Genomic DNA, 20,814 nt, shown 5'->3' on the forward strand with positions numbered 1-20,814 from the left:
TGCACATCTGCCACCTGTTAGGAAATACATCGATGGCTTCGTGTCAAGTATATAATTTCCTTGGTGGCTAAATAGGACATGCATTTATTCAAAAAAAGAAGGAAATCAAATACAAGTATATCTCTCCATCTAATTATTAGGTTTTAGGTTATACATCTACAATGATCGTTTGGCGCAGGTCAGTCCACCTTGATTGTAGGCAATGCGTGAGATAGAAGACTGTCTGCGAAGACTGATAGGCTAACGGTTTGGCTTTGTGTAGCCTAGTGATAATGCTGTCAATCAATGGGCTGCATTCCTTTATACAAATCTATTTTTCCGACGTGAGGTCATGTGTTTTGTTGTCTGTTAGGCTATGTGTTTTGTTGTCTGTTAGGCTATGTGTTTTGTTGTCTGTTAGGATATGTGTTTTGTTGTCTGTTAGGCTATGTGTTTTGTTTCAATGGAAGAACTGTTTTGCCTACAGTGCCCAGAATGCTGTTTGAAAATGTTAGAATAAGTGGATGAGACTGCAGCAATTACCAATAGCCGTATTCACTTTTTTTTAACCTTGTCTGACATTGACAGATAATTTTCTATACAATATTTATTGCAGGATAGAATGGGGAAAAAGTTATTTAGTTCTGTCCTTGAGCTGTTCTTGTCTATTCATGTTCTGTATTATGTCATTCTGTATTCTGTTTCATGTTTTGTGTGGACCCCAGGAAGAGTAGCTTCTTCTTTTGCAACAGCTAATGGGGATCCTAATAAAATACCAAAATAACATACCAAATATCAAGTCACAACCATTTTTATATACGTTTTATGCAGTATATGTGGGTGCGTGTATGTGTGTGTGTGTTTTTATGTGTATGTGTGCTTGTGCATGCCTGTATGTGTGGTGTGTATTTTGCATTGACAGACTGATTAGGGCCTGATCTATCTGTGGCCTGGTGACCTGGCATGTTCTGAGCGTGTTGTTCTACCACCTGCCTGCCCAGCTACCAACCATCACTCTTGGCAGACAGGTTGAGGAGGAGCACATTGTTTTGTCATGGTTGCTTATTGACGACACCAATGGAGTACAGAGATATTTTATTGAGTGGGTGGGGCAATGAAAGGTGTGTGTGTGTGTGTGTGGGGGGGGGGGGACAGAAAGAGACAGAGAGAGGGAATGGTTGTATTCACTGTAACAAAATGGACGGGCTTTATTCAGTTGCAAACTATCATGCCAATCTCATGGACTGACACTCTTATCTATAACTCCTATTATCCCCAGCACAATTCCTCAATTCCAAATCAAGTGGTGTGGGGCTGTCGTTGGGATGAAACACAAACTCAGGATTGGGGCTTTAATCGCCATCTATAATAAAGTCAACAGCTATTATTTCTGCACACTTTGCTACTGTGCTAACTCTTAGGATAGGATAGGCATATGTGATCCCTGTCCCTGCCCCTGTCCCTATCCCTGTCCCTATCCCTGTCCCTCTTGTTTGACTGCTGCGGCTGTGCAGTGAGATGAGATGGCTTTGACTGGCAGACCTGGGTGAAGATGATATTTTAAATCTTTCAAATGCTTTTTAGCGTTTTCTTTTAGTGCACTATATAGGGAATAGGGTGCAGACTGTAATTAGTCCCATTCTGTCTGGTATGATTTATAGAGCCTCCATCTCAGTGTGAAGGTGATCTATAGGATACTGAAAAACAGTCTGGATCCCAAATGGAACCCTATTCCCTATATCAGGCCAGGGCAATTCCAGTCCTCGGGGGTAACACTTTCCCCCCATCCCTAACAAACACACCTGATTTAAACTAACTGCATTTTTAACTGAAGATCATGATTAGTTGATTGTTGGAGTCAGGTGTGTTAGCTAGGGCCTGGGGCAAAAGTGTGACACCAGTTAGGGCCCGAGGACTGGAATTGCCCAGGCCTGCCCTATATAGTGCACTACTTTTTACGAGCACCTTATGGGACACAGCTCTGTATATCCTCAGCCCTCCACCTGTTCTCTCCTGTAGCTGTGGTTGTAATCATTCTCAGTGTATTGAAAGCAATGAGATTGACACTGTTGACAATGATATGATGAGCCTTGTCTAGGAGCACAACACCACTGTTTCACACCCACTTTCTAGGTATGATATGTATGAGTGATGCTGAGTGTAATCAACTTTTCAGTGCATTTGGTACATTACTTCCATGAGCTAACTGTAAGATGTTTTCTGGTCAAGGTTACATCATTATACAAACTGTTAACGAAGGGGAATGAATTGTTGGTTGGTTTGAATATAAAATATGTTTACACACAAAACTCTCTCTATCTCTCTCGCTCTATTTTTTCTTTCTATCTGTGAATGCAGCAAATGTATTCACATTTCATATTTAGGCCTATTTTTACTCCTGGTGAAGCTGAGCCCAGGGGCTGACTCTTGTAAAGTGGTCAGGAATGGGGCAAAAACTAATACATTGCCACCACACCTCTACAGCACGTCTCTACAGAGTTTAACAAATGATAACCAGGAGACTGTGTCTGCATCCGAAATGGCACCCTATTCCCTATTTAATATATGCCTATATAGTGAATAGGGTGCCAATTGGGATATAGTCTAGGATGGAGGGATGGAGAGAAAGATGGAGGGAAGGGCCCTTTCTTTGAAGGTATCTGCAACTGACAGATGCATGTCTGTATTCCCAGTCATGTGAACTCCATAGATTAGGGCCTAATTATGTGACTTCAATTGACTGATTTCCTCATATAAACTGTAACACAGTTAAAATCTTTAAAATTGTTGCATGTTGCATTTATATTTTTGTTCAGTATGTCAGGATGGAGGGGAGGTAGAGGAAAAGAAGAGAAAGAAAGAAGTAGTCTCCTTCTTTCTAAGGGGTAATGAATCATAGAGTGTCGTTCCTGACAGGACTAGGGCGTTAGGTCCTATTTCAGGAGAAACAGACAGTGAAAAGGAACACTGTCTGCCTGAAAACATCCAATAGAGATTTGATGTGTGAAATCTGTGCTACATACTTTGATATGCCATTTAACTGATGCTTTTATCCAAAGCAACTTACAGTACCACGAGTGCATATATTTTTTATATGTGACCCCAGAGGGAATTGAACCCATAACCCTGGCGTTGCTAGGACCTTGCTCTTATTAACTGAACCTCACAGACTTACACATTACTTTTTATTTTCGTCTTGCATGTTTGTTTTAGTTACTACTTCCATTTCACCTCTGATTTAAACAGCTTATTTCACCCTATGGTTCTTTCTTTCAAGTGGCCTTTTAATTACTCCCCTGCCGCTGGTCTTGTCAGGTTGTCTCATTGGCCACGATACTGTGTGGTTCACTGGCATGACATCCCCTAACTAAGCTCTCTTTATGCATGTCTTATTTCTCTGTTGTTTGTTTGTCTCTCTATCAAAATGCTAATGCTAACCCCTGACCCAGCATGGCACAGCTAGTACACTGCCATGGCACAGCTAGTACACTGCCACGGACTGGCAGGATATATGCTAATTTGGGACATTTTCTTCTTGTCAGGAAAGTTCATATTCCACAGCTTCTAATCTAAAACATTAAGATGTGTACTCATTGCAAAGACAATACAGATCGTCAGGGGATGTAACTTTGCGCTTCAGTACATGACGTCTAATTTATGTGTCACAAGTTTCTTGACTCTACACTATTATGGATTGATATGCAATACCTCAAATATGGTCACGCTACCAGTAGAATGAACACATAGTAAAAACAGCACAGAGGTAGCAGAAAAGATGAGGGCCTGTCTCAGAGTAGGAGTGTCAATGTACAGTATAGAATCAGGTCCCCACTCTTATTCATTATGATTTAAAAGACTAAACTGATCCTAGATTAGCACCCCCTACTCTGAGACTCATTGTGAATACGGGTCTAGGAGGCAAGGCCGTAACATAACAAGCATTGACTGAGACATGCCAGAACCACTAACAGCACATACAGTGCATTCGGAAAGCATTCAGACCCCTTCACATTTTGTTACTTTACAGCCTGTATGTTTTTCCCCCTCATCAATCTACACACAATACCCCATAATGACAAAGCAAAATCAGATTTTTGAAATGTTGGCGCATTTATTAAAAATAAAAAACTGAAATATCACATTGACATAAGTATTCAGAGCCTTAATCAGTACTTTGTTGAAGCACATGGCAGTGATTACAGCCTCGAGTCTTGGGTATGACGCTACAAGCTTGGCACACCTGTATTTGGGGAGTTTCTCACATTTTTCTCTGCAGATCCTCTCAAGCTCTGTCAGGTTGAATTGGGAGTGCCGCTGCACAGATATTTTCAGGTCTCTCCAGAGATGTTTGATAGGGTTCAAGTCTGGGCTCTGGCTGGGCCACTCAAGGACATTCATAGACTTGTCCAGAAGCCACTCCTGCATTGTCTTGGCTGTGTGCTTCGGGTCGTTGTCCTGTTGGAAGGTGAACCTTCGGCCCAGTCGGAAGTCCTGAGAGCTCTGGAGCAGGTTTTCATCAAGAATCTATCTGTACTTTGCTCCATTCATCTTTCTCCTGACTAGTCTCATAGTCCCTGCCACTGAAAAACATTACCGCAGCATGATGCTGCCACCACCATGCTTCACTGTAGGCATGGTGCCAGGTTTCATCCAGATGTGACACTTCAGTCTAAAGAGTTCAATCTTGGTTTCATCAGACCAGAGAATCTTGTTTCTCATGGTTCTGAGAGCCCTTTAAGTGTCTTTTGGCAAACTCCAAGTCGGCTGTCATGTGCCTTTTTACTGTCTATCTGGCCATTCTATCATAAAGACCTGATTGGTGGAGTGCTGCAGAGATGGTTGTCCAGTCCTTCTGGAAGGTTCTCCCATCTCCACAGAGGAACTCTGGTGCTCTGTCAGAGTGACCATCGGGTTCTTGGTCACCTCCCTGACCAAGGCCCTTCTCCCCTGATTGCTCAGTTTGGCCGGGTGGCCAGCTCTAGGAATAGTCTTGGTGGTCCCACACTTATTCCATTTAAGAACGATGGAGGCCATTGTGTTCTTGGCGACCTTCAATGCTGCAGAAATGTTTTGGTACCCTTTCCTAAATCAGTGCTTCGACACAATTCTGCCTCAGAGCTCTATGGACAGTTCCTTCGACCTCATGGCTTGGTTTTTAATATTGACAGGTGGGTGCCTTTCCAAATCATGTCCAATAAATTTAATTTACCACAAGTGGACTCCAATCAAGTAGAAACATCTCAAGGATGATCAATGGAAACAAGTTGCACCTGAGCTCAATTTCGAGTCTCATAGCAAAGGTTCTGAATACTTATGTAAATTAGGTATTTCAATTTTTTGTGTTTTATAAATTTGCTCATATTTCTAAAACCTTTTTTCACTTTGTCATTATTGACTATTGTGTGTAGATTGATGCAGAATTTTACTTACAGTCGGGCAAAAAAGTATTTAGTCAGCCACCAATTGTGCAAGTTCTTCTACTTAAAAAGATGAGAGAGGCCTGTAATTTTCATCATAGGTACACTTCAACTATGACAGACAAAATGAGAAAAAAAAATCCAGAAAATCACATTGTAGGATTTTTAATGAAATTATTTGCAGATTATGGTGGAAAATAAGTATTTGGTCACCTACAAACAAGCAAGATGTCTGGCTCTCACAGACCTGTAACTTCTTCTTTAAGAGGCTCCTCTGTCCTCCACTCGTTACCTGTATTAATGGCACCTGTTTGAACTTGTTATCAGTATAAAAGACACCTGTCCACAACCTCAAACAGTCACACTCCAAACTCCATTATGGCCAAGACAAAAGAGCTGTCAAAGGACGCCAGAAACAAAATTGTAGACCTGCACCAGGCTGGGAAGAATGAATCTGCAATAGGTAAGCAGCTTGGTTTGAAGAAATCAACTGTGGGAGAAATTATTAGGAAATAGAAGACATACAAGACCACTGATAATCTCCCTCGATCTGGTGTTCCACGCAAGATCTCACCCCATGGGGTCAAAATGATCACAAGAACGGTGAGCAAAAATCCCAGAACCACACGGGGGGACCTAGTGAATGACCTGAGAGAGCTGGGACCAAAGTAACAAAGCCTACCATCAGTAACACACTACGCCGCCAGGGACTCAAATCCTGCAGTGCCAGATGTGTCCCCCTGCTTAAGCCAGTACATGTCCAGGCCCGTCTGAAGTTTGCTAGAGAGCATTTGGATGATCCAGAAGAAGATTGGGAGAATGTCATATGGTCAGATGAAACCAAAATATAACTTTTTGGTAAAAACTCAACTCGTTGTGTTTGGAGGACAAAGAATGCTGAGTTGCATCCAAAGAACACCATACCTACTGTGAAGCATGGGGGTGGAAACATCATGCTTTGGGGCTGTTTTTCTGCAAAGGGACCAGGACGACTGATCCGTGTAAAGGAAAGAATGAATGGGGCCATGTATCATGAGATTTTGAGTGAAAACCTCCTTCCATCAGCAAGGGCATTGAAGATGAAACATGGCTGGGTCTTTCAGCATGACAATGATCCCTAACACACCGTCCGGGCAACGAAGGAGGGCTTCGTAATAAGCATTTCAATGTCCTGGAGTGGCCTAGCCAGTCTCCAGATCTCAACCCCATAGAAAATCTTTGGAGGGAGTTGAAAGTCCATGTTGCCCAGCAACAGCCCCAAAACATCACTGCTCTAGAGGAGATCTGCATGGAGGAATGGGCTAAAATACCAGCAACAGTGTGTGAAAACCTTGTGAAGACTTACAGAAAACGTTTGACCTCTGTCATTGCCAACAAAGGGTATATAACAAAGTATTGAGATAAACTTTAGTTATTGACCAAATACTTATTTTCTATCATAATTTGCAAATAAATTCATAAAAAATCCTACAATGTGATTTTCAGGATTTTTTTTCTAATTTTGTCTGTCATAGTTGAAGTGTACCTATGATGAAAATTACAGGCCTCTCATCTTTTTAAGTGGGAGAACTTGCACAATTGGTGGCTGACTAAATACTTTTTTGCCCCACTGTACTTAATCCATTTTAGAATAAGGCTGTGACGTAAATAAATGTGGGAAAAAGTCAAGGGGTCTGAATACCTTACGAATGCACTGTATCCTGGATGAGAAGTTAAAATAAGCTGTATTTTGAAAAATAGACCCGTGCCCAGTCTGCTTTCTCTCTCTGAGTGGGTGCTACATTGCTACTGTAGCCACTGACTGAACAGACGCAGTCTGTAACATCCTCTTGTTCCTAAGGCTGTAATGTGGAGCCAAAGTGTGGTCCCTGCCAGACACTGATTTTTAAGTCCACTGCTTGGAATATTTTCAAATTTCAAATACTTAAGCTGGTGTTTGATTGATCTTGCCTGGTGAAATGAAACCAATAGAATATTGCAAAAGTGCAAATCCCATCCACCTGGCACTCTAGGCAGGCCAAGCAGCAGCTCAGTACTAGAACTTTCATTAAACCACAGGTTAAGAAAAAGCCTGTTAACTACACACACAGCAAGAGCTGGATACTGATCCAATCAGGAGTGTTTCTAACTTAAAAATGCAACAGGTAATACATTTTCAGTTTTACATGTATTTATTTATCACAGGAGTTTTAGTATGCAAAGGTCCAGAGCCATGCGTCCTCCGAAACACAACCCTGCCAAGCCGCACTGCTTCTTGACACATGGCTTGCTTAACCTGAAAACCAGCCACACCAATTTGTCGGAGGAAACACTGTACAACTGATGACCGGAGTCAGCTTGCATGCACCCGGCCCGCCACAGGAGTCGCTAGAGCGAGATGGGACAAAGGCATCCCAGCCAGCCAAACCCTCCCCTAACCCAGATGACGCTGGACCGATTGTGTGCCGCCTCATGGGTCTCCCGGTCAGAATGTACATCAAAACTAGACGTTAAACTGATGTTTGTGCCCAGTGGGCTATAACCTCAGTTGAACTTTTGTATTATGTGATTAACTTTACCACCTTTTCCTCTGTTGATATCTTTTTCTGGTTTCTGATATCTTTTTCTGTTCCTTTTACTATCTCCGCGGTTCTAGACGAGAGACTGACATACTATTCCTCAACCTACAAACTGTCAATGTGGTTTACAGGGAAAAACAGCTTTTCTTGTGGGTTCTGAGTTGAGTGAATCTTTTAGTGTTTTAGCTTACTCATGCAGGTCCTGGTTAAATATATATGTGTTTTAATTATTCAGGGAATTCTTGACATCCGAGTTTCAGTGAGATGATCTGTTGAATCTTAGTTACCACTGGCAATGATGCGGTTGTATTTTTTTTACATTTGATTTTTGAATTTCAGAAGGTACTTAATCACTTTTCACCTCCATTAAAATTGCCCACAGACAGTTGTGACTGTACTGCCACACATTGATTCAACTTAGACCAGCTGCCTGACACTGACTGGGAAAATAATGCCTCATGTCGTCTTTTTCTCTCACATTTGAGTCCTCAATCACTTTTCCGCTCAATATTACCTTAGTTGTTGTAGCATCAGCACCTTCTTTTCAATTAACATGAACCTAGTTGTTGTAGCATCAGCACCTTCTTTTCAATTAACATGAACCTAGTTGTTGTAGCATCAGCACCTTCTTTTCAATTAACATGAACCTAGTTGTTGTAGCATCAGCACCTTCTTTTCAATTAACATGAACCTAGTTGTTGTAGCATCAGCACCTTCTTTTCAATTAACATGAACCTAGTTGTTGTAGCATCAGCACCTTCTTTTCAATTAACATGAACCTAGTTTTGTTGTAGCATCAGCACCTTCTTTTCAATTAACATGAACCTAGTTGTTGTAGCATCAGCACCTTCTTTTCAATTAACATGAACCTAGTTGTTGTAGCATCAGCACCTTCTTTTCAATTAACATGAACCTAGTTGTTGTAGCATCAGCACCTTCTTTTCAATTAACATGAACCTAGTTGTTGTAGCATCAGCACCTTCTTTTCAATTAACATGAACCTAGTTGTTGTAGCATCAGCACCTTCTTTTCAATTAACATGAACCTAGTTGTTGTAGCATCAGCACCTTCTTTTCAATTAACATGAACCTAGTTGTTGTAGCGTCAGCGTCTTATTTTCAATTAACATGAACCTAGTTGTTGTAGCATCAGCACCTTCTTTTCAATTAACATGAACCTAGTTGTTGTAGCATCAGCACCTTCTTTTCAATTAACATGAACCTAGTTGTTGTAGCATCAGCACCTTCTTTTCAATTAACATGAACCTAGTTGTTGTAGCATCAGCACCTTCTTTTCAATTAACATGAACCTAGTTGTTGTAGCATCAGCACCTTCTTTTCAATTAACATGAACCTAGTTGTTGTAGCATCAGCACCTTCTTTTCAATTAACATGAACCTAGTTGTTGTAGCGTCAGCGTCTTATTTTCAATTAACATGAACCTAGTTGTTGTAGCATCAGCACCTTCTTTTCAATTAACATGAACCTAGTTGTTGTAGCGTCAGCGTCTTATTTTCAATTAACATGAACCTAGTTGTTGTAGCATCAGCACCTTCTTTTCAATTAACATGAACCTAGTTGTTGTAGCGTCAGCGTCTTATTTTCAATTAACATGAACCTAGTTGTTGTAGCATCAGCACCTTCTTTTCAATTAACATGAACCTAGTTGTTGTAGCATCAGCACCTTCTTTTCAATTAACATGAACCTAGTTGTTGTAGCGTCAGCGTCTTATTTTCAATTAACATGAACCTAGTTGTTGTAGCATCAGCACCTTCTTTTCAATTAACATGAACCTAGTTGTTGTAGCATCAGCACCTTTTTTCAATTAACATGAACCTAGTTGTTGTAGCGTCAGCACCTTCTTTTCAATTAACATGAACCTAGTTGTTGTAGCGTCAGCGTCTTATTTTCAATTAACATGAACCTAGTTGTTGTAGCATCAGCACCTTCTTTTCAATTAACATGAACCTAGTTGTTGTAGCATCAGCACCTTCTTTTCAATTAACATGAACCTAGTTGTTGTAGCATCAACACCTTCTTTTCAATTAACATGAACCTAGTTGTTGTAGCGTCAGCGTCTTATTTTCAATTAACATGAACCTAGTTGTTGTAGCATCAGCACCTTCTTTTCAATTAACATGAACCTAGTTGTTGTAGCATCAACACCTTCTTTTCAATTAACATGAACCTAGTTGTTGTAGCATCAGCACCTTCTTTTCAATTAACATGAACCTAGTTGTTGTAGCATCAGCACCTTCTTTTCAATTAACATGAACCTAGTTGTTGTAGCATCAGCACCTTCTTTTCAATTAACATGAACCTAGTTGTTGTAGCGTCAGCGTCTTATTTTCAATTAACATGAACCTAGTTGTTGTAGCATCAGCACCTTCTTTTCAATTAACATGAACCTAGTTGTTGTAGCATCAGCACCTTCTTTTCAATTAACATGAACCTAGTTGTTGTAGCATCAGCACCTTCTTTTCAATTAACATGAACCTAGTTGTTGTAGCATCAGCACCTTCTTTTCAATTAACATGAACCTAGTTGTTGTAGCATCAGCACCTTCTTTTCAATTAACATGAACCTAGTTGTTGTAGCATCAGCACCTTCTTTTCAATTAACATGAACCTAGTTGTTGTAGCATCAGCACCTTCTTTTCAATTAACATGAACCTAGTTGTTGTAGCATCAGCACCTTCTTTTCAATTAACATGAACCTAGTTGTTGTAGCATCAGCACCTTCTTTTCAATTAACATGAACCTAGTTGTTGTAGCATCAGCACCTTCTTTTCAATTAACATGAACCTAGTTGTTGTAGCATCAGCACCTTCTTTTCAATTAACATGAACCTAGTTGTTGTAGCATCAGCACCTTCTTTTCAATTAACATGAACCTAGTTGTTGTAGCATCAGCACCTTCTTTTCAATTAACATGAACCTAGTTGTTGTAGCGTCAGCGTCTTATTTTCAATTAACATGAACCTAGTTGTTGTAGCATCAGCACCTTCTTTTCAATTAACATGAACCTAGTTGTTGTAGCATCAGCACCTTCTTTTCAATTAACATGAACCTAGTTGTTGTAGCATCAACACCTTCTTTTCAATTAACATGAACCTAGTTGTTGTAGCGTCAGCGTCTTATTTTCAATTAACATGAACCTAGTTGTTGTAGCATCAGCACCTTCTTTTCAATTAACATGAACCTAGTTGTTGTAGCATCAACACCTTCTTTTCAATTAACATGAACCTAGTTGTTGTAGCATCAGCACCTTCTTTTCAATTAACATGAACCTAGTTGTTGTAGCATCAGCACCTTCTTTTCAATTAACATGAACCTAGTTGTTGTAGCATCAGCACCTTCTTTTCAATTAACATGAACCTAGTTGTTGTAGCGTCAGCGTCTTATTTTCAATTAACATGAACCTAGTTGTTGTAGCATCAGCACCTTCTTTTCAATTAACATGAACCTAGTTGTTGTAGCATCAGCACCTTCTTTTCAATTAACATGAACCTAGTTGTTGTAGCATCAGCACCTTCTTTTCAATTAACATGAACCTAGTTGTTGTAGCATCAGCACCTTCTTTTCAATTAACATGAACCTAGTTGTTGTAGCATCAGCACCTTCTTTTCAATTAACATGAACCTAGTTGTTGTAGCATCAACACCTTCTTTTCAATTAACATGAACCTAGTTGTTGTAGCATCAGCACCTTCTTTTCAATTAACATGAACCTAGTTGTTGTAGCATCAGCACCTTCTTTTCAATTAACATGAACCTAGTTGTTGTAGCATCAGCACCTTCTTTTCAATTAACATGAACCTAGTTGTTGTAGCATCAGCACCTTCTTTTCAATTAACATGAACCTAGTTGTTGTAGCATCAGCACCTTCTTTTCAATTAACATGAACCTAGTTGTTGTAGAATCAGTGCCTTTTTTCTTATTTATTTAAATAAAAAGTGATTGAGTCAAATTGTATAAAAAGTGCAAAACATTGCAAAAATCAGTTTGAAGTTTTGAACTCTATCAAACCTGTGAAAAATATGGGATACGTGAAATTTGGCAAGGAAGCAACATTAAGTTATGTGTAGAGTGATTTATATTGAGAGAGAACAGCTGGGAAACATTACAGCACCTCTAATCCTTTCAACAATGACACCACAGTGCCACGCAGGACACACACACACTCCGCTGACGTAATAGGAAACACACCACGTTAACCATATCCTGATACTGACGAGAAACTGAGAGAGGGTCGGCAGCAGTCTGTAGGCCACACACTCACATTCACACACACACGGATGTCTTATACAACCACTGCGAATAGAACATGTCCACGGTCAGTCCTTGACATCTGCACTGCTTTTGAACCGGGTCAATAGAAAAGGCCTTTTAATAGAAACATTAAATGGATTGTAGCATATATGACAAGTGTACCACAGAGGGTTTTAAATAAAGTTGAACATACTGCAGGCCGTGTCCCAAATGGCATCCTATTCCCTATATAGTGCAGAGGGCCCTGATCAAAATTAGTGCACTATGAAGGGAATATGGTGCCATTTGGGACGCAGCAATAGTCCCATATGGCAGGTGGACCACAGAGGTTAGCACAGAGTTGAGTCCTCATTCTACTTCCTCTAGCTTGCCCTCCTTCCTTTCCCGTCCCTCAGCCTCAGGTACGTGTTGCTGTCTGGGAGTAACATTACAGGGATCATGAATACTTCCATTAGCTGAAGTGCGCTGCTGTTAAATTATTTGTGGTTCCACTAGATTAGTGGTTCCCAAACTTTGTATAGTCCCGTACCCCTTCAAACATTCAACCTCCAGCTGCATCCCCTCTAGCACCAGGGTCAGCGCACTCTCAAATGTTGTTTTTTTGCCATCATTGTAAGCCTGCCACACGCACACTATATGATACATTTATTAAACATAAGAATGAGTGTGAGTTTTTGTCACAATCCGGCTCACGGGAAGTGACAAAGAGCTCTTATAGGACCAGGGCACAAATAATAATATTATAGTAATCAATCATTTTGCTCTTAATTTAGACATCTTACATATAAAACCTTATTTGTTCATCAGAAATGGAGAATTACTCCCCACAGGTTAATGAGAAGGGTGTGCTTAAAAGGATGCACATAACTCTGAAATGTTGGGTTGTATTGGGGAGAGTCTCAGTCTGAAATCATTTTCCATACACAGTCTGTGCCTGTATTTAGTTTTCATGCTAGTGAGGGCCGAGAATCCACTCTCACATAGGTACAGTACATGGTTGCAAGGGGCATCAGTGTCTTAACAGCGCGATTTAACAAGGCAAGAAACTCTGAGCGCAGCCCTATCCAGAAATCTGGCAGTAGCTTCTGATTAAATAAAGTTTTCACAGAACCGCTTGTTGCAATTTTGATGAGGCTCTCTTGTTCAGATATTGGTAAGTGGACTGGAGGCAAGACATGAAAGGGATAACGAGTTAGGGATAATCCAGTTGTTTCTTTCGGGGAAAGTACTTGCGTAATTGCGCACCCAGCTCACTCAGGTGCTTCGCTATATCACATTTGAAATTGTCCATAAGCTTGAGTTCATTTGCAGACAAACAAATCATACAATGATGGAAAGACCTGTGTGTTGTCCTTGTTAATGCAGACAGAGAAGAGCTCCAACTTCTTGATCATAGCCTTAATTTTGTCCTGCTCACTGAATATTGTTGTGGAGAGTCACTGTAGTCCTAGATTCAGATCATTCAGGAGAGAAAAAACATCACCCAGATAGGCCAGTTGTGTGAGAAACTCATCATGCAAGTGGTCAGACAAGTGAAAATGATGGTCAGTAAAGAAAACTTTAAGCTCGTCTCTCAATTCAAAAAGACGATTCAGTCGTTTCAGTACTTTGCCCCTTGATAACCAGCACGCTACTGTATGTTGTAAAAGAGTTACATGGTCGCAGCCCATATTATTGCATAATGCAGAAAATACACATGAGTTCAGTGGGCTTGCTTTAACAAAGTTAATCATTTTCACTGTAGTGACCAAAACGTCTTTCAAGCTGTCAGGAATTGCCTTGGCAGCAAGAGCCTCTCAGTGGATGCTGCAGTGTATCCAAGTGGCGTCGGGAGCAAATACTTGCACGCGCATTACCACTCCACTCTGTCTCCCTGTCATGGCTTTTGCGCCATCAGTACAGATACCAACTCATCTTGACCACCAAGGTCCATTTGATGTCACAAAACTGTCCCGTACTTAAAAATACCCTCATGTTGTTCTGGTTTCCTTAATTGACCCCCGATAAACGTAACCGCCACATCTGTTAACTCATCCAGCTGTAACGCATGTAATTCACTGGCATGTATGCAAAAATGTAATTGTTTCAAAACATCTCCTGCCATTTCATTGATGCGTCCTGTTGTTTGATGAAGGCAATGACTGTGTCGTTTTTGGGGACTTTTCCCCCAGCATTGTGCCAGCCATATCCGCGAGAGCAGGAAGAATGAAGTCCTCCACAATAGTATGGGCTTGCCTGTCCTAGCCACTCTGTAGCTCACCATATAAGATGCTTCTAGCCCCTTCTTATTAATGGTATCTGTTGTTTTTATATGTCTTACTACTCGAAAGTCGTCTTTATTTTCGATCAAAAAACTCCCATGGCTTATTTTTCAAATTGGCATATTTCGTCTGCACAAGACTGAAGGTTTCCCGCGATAGAGTAACTGTAAAGATTCTCGGCATCGTCTGATGAGGAATATGAATGATCGGACCAAAATGCAGCGTGGTACGTGTCAATGTTAACTTTATTAATCTGAACACAAAATAACAAAGGTGAAACGACACAAAAAAAACAGCCCTATCAGGTGACAAAACAGGAAACAACTACCCACATACAGGTGGGAACAGGCTACTTAAGTATGATCCTCAATCAGAGACAACGATTGACAGCTGCCTCTGATTGGAAACCATACCAGGCCAAACACATAGAAATACAACACACAGAACAAAACATAGAATGCCCTGACCAAACACAAATAGAGACATAAAAAAGGAACTAAGGTCAGAACGTGACAGTAACGGTTAATGTGATTGGATGTTAATTATTTTACTAGGCTATCTGTAGTTGACATTGTGTTGTTATTTCTCTGAACACTAGATGGTTCCATTTGATTTTTGGCAGTGAAACAAGGCTACTCAAATGCATAGCCCCATTGGAAAATATAAATGTACTGTTTGAAAAGGGGAAGACATTTTTTATTTTTTTATTTTGTATTTATACAGTAAAAGTCTGAAGTTTACTTACACCTTAGACAAATACATTTAAACTCAGTTTTTCACAATTCCTGAAATTTAATCCTAGTAAAAATTCCCTGTCTTTGGTCAGTTAGGATCATCACTTTATTTTAAGAATGTGTAATGTCAGAATAACAGTAGAGAGAATGATTTATTTCAGCTTTATTTCTTTCATCGCATTCCCAGCGGGTCAGAAGTTTACATACACTCAATTAGTATTTGGTAGCGTTGCCTTTAAATTGTTTAACTTAGGTCAAACGTTTCAGGTGGCCTTCCACAAACTTCTCACAATAAGTTGGGTGAATTTTGGTCAATTCCTCCTGACAGAGCTGGTGTAACTGAGTCAGGTTTGTAGGCCTCCTTGCTCACACACACTTTTTTAGTTCTGCCCACACATTCTCCATAGGATTGAGGTCAGGGCTTTGTGATGGCCTCTCCAATACCTTGACTTTGTTGTCCTTAAGCCATTTTGCCACAACTTGGGGTCATTGTCCATTTGGTTGGGGTCATTGTCCAGTTGAAAGACCCATTTGCGAACAAGCTTTAACTTCCTGACTGATGTCTTGAGATGTTGCTTCAATATATCCACATAATTTTCTACCTCATGATGTCATCTACTTTGTGAAGTGCACCAGTCCCTCCTGTAGCAAAGCACCCCCACAACATGATGCTGCCACCCCTGTGCTTTACAGTTGGGATGGTGTTCTTCAGCTTGCAAGCTTCCCCCTTTTTGCTACAAACATAACGATGGTCATTATGGCCAAGCAGTTCTATTTTTTTTCATCAGACACCAAAAAGTACGATCTCTGTCCCCATGTGCAGTTGCAATCTGTAGTCTGGCTTTTTTAATGGTGGTTTTGGAGTAGTGGCTTCTTCCTTCTGAGCGGCCTTTCAGGTTATGTAGGACTCATTTTACTGTGGATATAGATACTTTTGTACCTGTTTCAACCAGCATCAAGCATCACAACCAGCATCACAAGTTTCTTTGCTGTTGTTCTTTGATTGATTTGCACATTTCGCACCGAAGTACGTTCATCTCTTGGAGACAGAACTCATCTCCTTCCTGAGCTGTAGGATGGCTGTGTGGTCCCATGGTGTTCATACTTGCGTACTATTGTTTGTACACTTGAACGTGGTACATTAAGGCTCCCAAGGATGAACCAGACTTGTGGAGGTCTACAATTTTTTGATTTTTATTTATTTTTATTTTTGCATGATGTCAAGCAAAGAGGCACTGCGTTTGAAGGTAGGCCTTGAAATACATCCACAGGTACACCCCCAATTGACTCAAATGATGTCAATTAGCCTATCACAAGCTTCTAAAGCCATGACATCATTTTCTGGAATTTTCCAAGCTGTTTAAAGGCACAGTCAACTTAGTGTATGTAAACTTCTGACCCACTGGAATTGTGATACAGTGAATTATAAGTGAAATAATCTGTCTGTAAACAATTGTTGGAAAAATGACTTGTGTCATGCACAAAGTAAATGTCCTAACCGACTTGCCAAAACTATAGTTTGTGAACAAGAAATTTGTGGAGAGATTTAAAAACAAGTTTTAATGACTCCAACCTAAGTGTATGTAAACTTCCGACTTCAACTGTATATATATAAAAAAATGTGAATCACATTTTTATTTGGCGTACCCCAGTTTGGGAATACCTGCACTAGATAAAAGAGAATTGTCATATTTGTGACTGGTTCACTGCACCTTCCTCTTTCCACTGGTCCTCATCATCCTCTCTGGACCTGACAGAAATCACATCGGTCTGAAATCACTGCAGCCAGACTCTGAACATAATCTTTACTTCTATTGTAGCCCTCTGGCCTGGAATATTTCATTTTATGTTTTACTCTAAATGTTACGATTGGAGTTTAGTATTGTATGAGGCATTATTTTCAATTTTTCAGTCTAGTTGTCTGCATTGAATCAAAGTGCAAAGTGTGACGGATAGACAGCCACAGATGTTGTGGCTAGTACCCTATAGCTACAGTACATAGGCCTACCTCATACCCCAGCTAACCTCGCAAATCACAATCAGCTCTCTAGACACACCCTTTTGCCATGCCATACTACACAGATCTCACAGAACAACACTTGTAACCCGGCTGTTTTTTAGGGATAATCCGTCCAGTCAGTGAGGATACAAATCAGTTATATTAGACGTAATATGATTGCAGGAAGGATCAAATTATAGCACAAATGGCCCGGCATGTAGGTTAACAGCCAGGCTTTGTAAAGGTTATCTGTGAGTTTATTGGTCCAGGCCAGATTAGGATTACTCACCCAGAGATAATTGTGAGGTTAAATAATCCTAATTCTGAATGCGTAACAGCAGTACGGATCAACATGTCCATTTCTAATGCACGGTTATGATATTGAAAATAATTTCCACCTCCATTCTGTCTTTCCCTACATTTCGTGATGCAGTGATGCAGCTAGCGTGCTAGTAAATCGCCTGTGACCTGTGATTGTTTGTAATCCATTGGGTCTTTGTAGTACACACAATATGAAGCGTTGGCTATTATATTATGTCACACAGTGCGAGTGATTGGTTGCCCCTCTTATGCCCCTCCTGTTACCATACTGAGGAAAAGGCACATACAGATAGATAATACACTGTTCTATTTAATTATATGACACAGCATGCCATTGGTATTTATGTGTGATAACTGATTATGTAAATTCCTGGTATTCTCCAACATGTATTTTCTATAATCCCGGAAGGATTTGATGTTTACCACAAATGTTTATTTTATCCACAAATTTTCTAGCATTTTCATTTGGTGGTGTATGCATTAAAATGTTTGCTGTCTGTTTAATCTCCTGTAACTCTGTTAGTTCACTTTGCACACAGTGTTACTCCTGTTCATCTCTGCAAATAAATAGTGGCAGGACCCAGGAGAACCCAGGACCCAGGAGAACCCAGGACCCAGGAGAACCCAGGACCCAGGAGAAGGCAGCACTTGAATAGTCTTCTTAACCTTCTGTTATTTTGCTGCTATCCCAGAGTTCTTGTCATCTTCTTAAAAGCCTTTGTAATTCTCAGTACATTGGCTTGCCTCGCTTCCTCACACCTGTGTTGTTGGTGGAAGCCGGTCAGTCCATTGCAAAAGGTCAACCCACATTCAGAAAAATGCTGGGTAAATAGTGGACAGAACACACATTGGGTTATTTTGACCCAGCCAGTTGGGTGACATAGTCGGGTTGTTTTCTTTGAAGTCTGGAGGCGTGGTTTAGTAGGGCTGTGGTGAGAATAAATGTAATCCCTGTTCATCATGTTAAGTCTGGGCGATATAGCGTTTATAACCAATACCAGAGTATTTTGTAGTACCTTTAAAAAAAATATATATATATATATATACCTTTTTCATGATATCCAATTGATAGTTACAGTCTTGTCCCATTGCTGCAACTCCCCTACGGACTCGGGAGAGGCAAAGATCGAGAGCCATGCGTCCTCTAAAACACAACCCTGCCAAGCCGCACTGCTTATTGACTCACTGCTTGCTTAACCCGGAAGCTAGCTACACCAATGTGTCGGAGGAAACACCGTCCAGCTGGTGACCGATGTCAGCTTGCTGGTCCCTGGACCGCCACAAGGAGTCACTAGAGAGCGATGGGACAAGGAAATTCCCTCCGGCTACTGCGATGCAGTACCTTAGACCGCTGCGCCACATGGGAGGTCCTGTACAATAATTTATCATTTGTTTACATTTTTTAAAATGGTATTTTATTTATTTTTGTTCGTTTTTGGGGGGGTGTGTGCTACACCACTGCTTATAATTATGTTAAGTATAGCTGTAAGAAATCTAAGATGTGTCAAATAAACTATATCCAGCTCAGGGCTCCAGCTATGCGTTTGGTTTGCTAACTTCCTATCTAAGCAGCTAGATATCAAGATCAAGCTCTTGGTTACACCAGAGACATCCAATCCTCTCGTGGATCAAAATTCCTGTTGCATCAAAATAACACATGATTTGCTTCCCTTGTGTACCATTTGGTAATACTGTATGTCCCGGTATGGTACAGAAACAGTATGACGTTATGAAAATCTGGATACCACCCAACCCTAGTTTGTACACTGCTATCATTTAAACATTATAACAGAGTGATAACTATCCCAACATGGGATATGCATAGGCACTTGAGGAACTCATACTCTTGTGTAAAGCCTCATAAAACCTACAAAAGTGTCAGTGCTAAACCTTAACATGTGATGACAATACAAAAGAACATGAACCAGAATTACATTAACTACCACGGGTGGCCCAAAATAACTATTTGAAAGCAACACGGCTACTAAGCCATGCCTCCAGTCTACTGATCTGACCCGGTGGGTCATCGCTCAATAACCCAGCATCAATACCCCAACAATCCAACTAAGTGACTAAACTGGCTGCGTCAAAAGGAACCCAACATGTGTTCTGTTCAATATTTACCCAAATCGGGTAGTTTAAAAAAAAATGGATTGCAAACGTAGTGTTTTGCTTTAAAATGCACAGCACAAGGCACACTCTCCTAGCGGCTTGTTCTTGGACCTGATTATGTAGCTCTGGCGCATATTTCAGTAGTCTGTCCTCTATAGTAGTAGCAGTAGTGGTAGTATTAGTTGTAGTTACTGTATTATCCTAGATGGAAGACTGATTTGCAGCATACTTTGGACTGGTCTGTTCCTTTGTCTGCTCCATGTGCCTTTGTGTTTGGAGCACAAGTGACTAAGCCCATTTCCATCATAGAATATAGTTTCCAGTCCGCCCCCCCCCCCCCCCCCCACCACCACCAGGAGGAATGAGTCCCATGTCAGGCATGCAGTGTTATCAGCGTATGTTAAGGGACACAGCCATCCATGACTTTAACACAGATTGCCCAAATTTGTTCTAGTCTCTCTAGTCGCTAGTCCTTTCAGCTACACTGCCATACTGACGGACAGACATGCAGGCCTGCACAGGCAATTACTGGGCACCATGATTTTCAGGTGTGTTCTCAGGGGGGAGGAAAATCCTTCACAGAAATGGGTCTGATTTCCAACCTGTCAAAAAGCAAATGGAAATGTTTTGCCCTATTCGTTAGATTAGTCTGCTGCTTGCGTGAGCAGCCCGAAGTAGTCAGAAATTAACGGAAAAGTTTCAATTGTAGTCACTTTCTCTATTCAGACCAAACAGCATTCTTAGAGTTCTTTCTCTTTTATGGACCAAACAACCTTTTCTCGTAATGTTCTTCTTCTTCTCTGTTCTTAGTAATGGTGTCACATTCCGCTCCTGTCTGTAGTGGGTTGTGGTTATGTGCCTCTAATGTAAATAAGCCAACCCTTCACCTCTGTGGCGTTATTGCCTAGCACTAAGCCATCTGGTCCTCACAGCTTACAGGCAGGCCTCCCACATTTTACCTTTCTCTCTTTCTCTTTCTCTCTCTCTCTCCTCTTTCTCTTACGCTCTCTCAACTTGTATGTCACTGTGAATATCACACAGTACTTGGCAACAAAGAGTGGTGTCATCCTCCTGGACAACCTGTAAATGGATGGTATATATATCGATATTTATGAGCCGGACTGATGCCTTTGTCCAAGGTGACTGTCTGTCTGCCTATGAAAT

General features: G+C 40.8%; 1 protein-coding gene across 1 annotated transcript in view; it reads left to right on the top strand.

Annotated features, from left to right (window-relative positions):
• The window catches only part of LOC124047014 (zinc finger protein 385B-like), a 188,228-nt gene that overhangs the window by 527 nt on the left and 166,887 nt on the right, over positions 1–20,814 (top strand). The window lies entirely within an intron of this gene.

The sequence above is a fragment of the Oncorhynchus gorbuscha genome, linkage group LG01 (genome assembly GCF_021184085.1).
Source record: "Oncorhynchus gorbuscha isolate QuinsamMale2020 ecotype Even-year linkage group LG01, OgorEven_v1.0, whole genome shotgun sequence".
Lineage (NCBI taxonomy): Eukaryota > Metazoa > Chordata > Actinopteri > Salmoniformes > Salmonidae > Oncorhynchus > Oncorhynchus gorbuscha.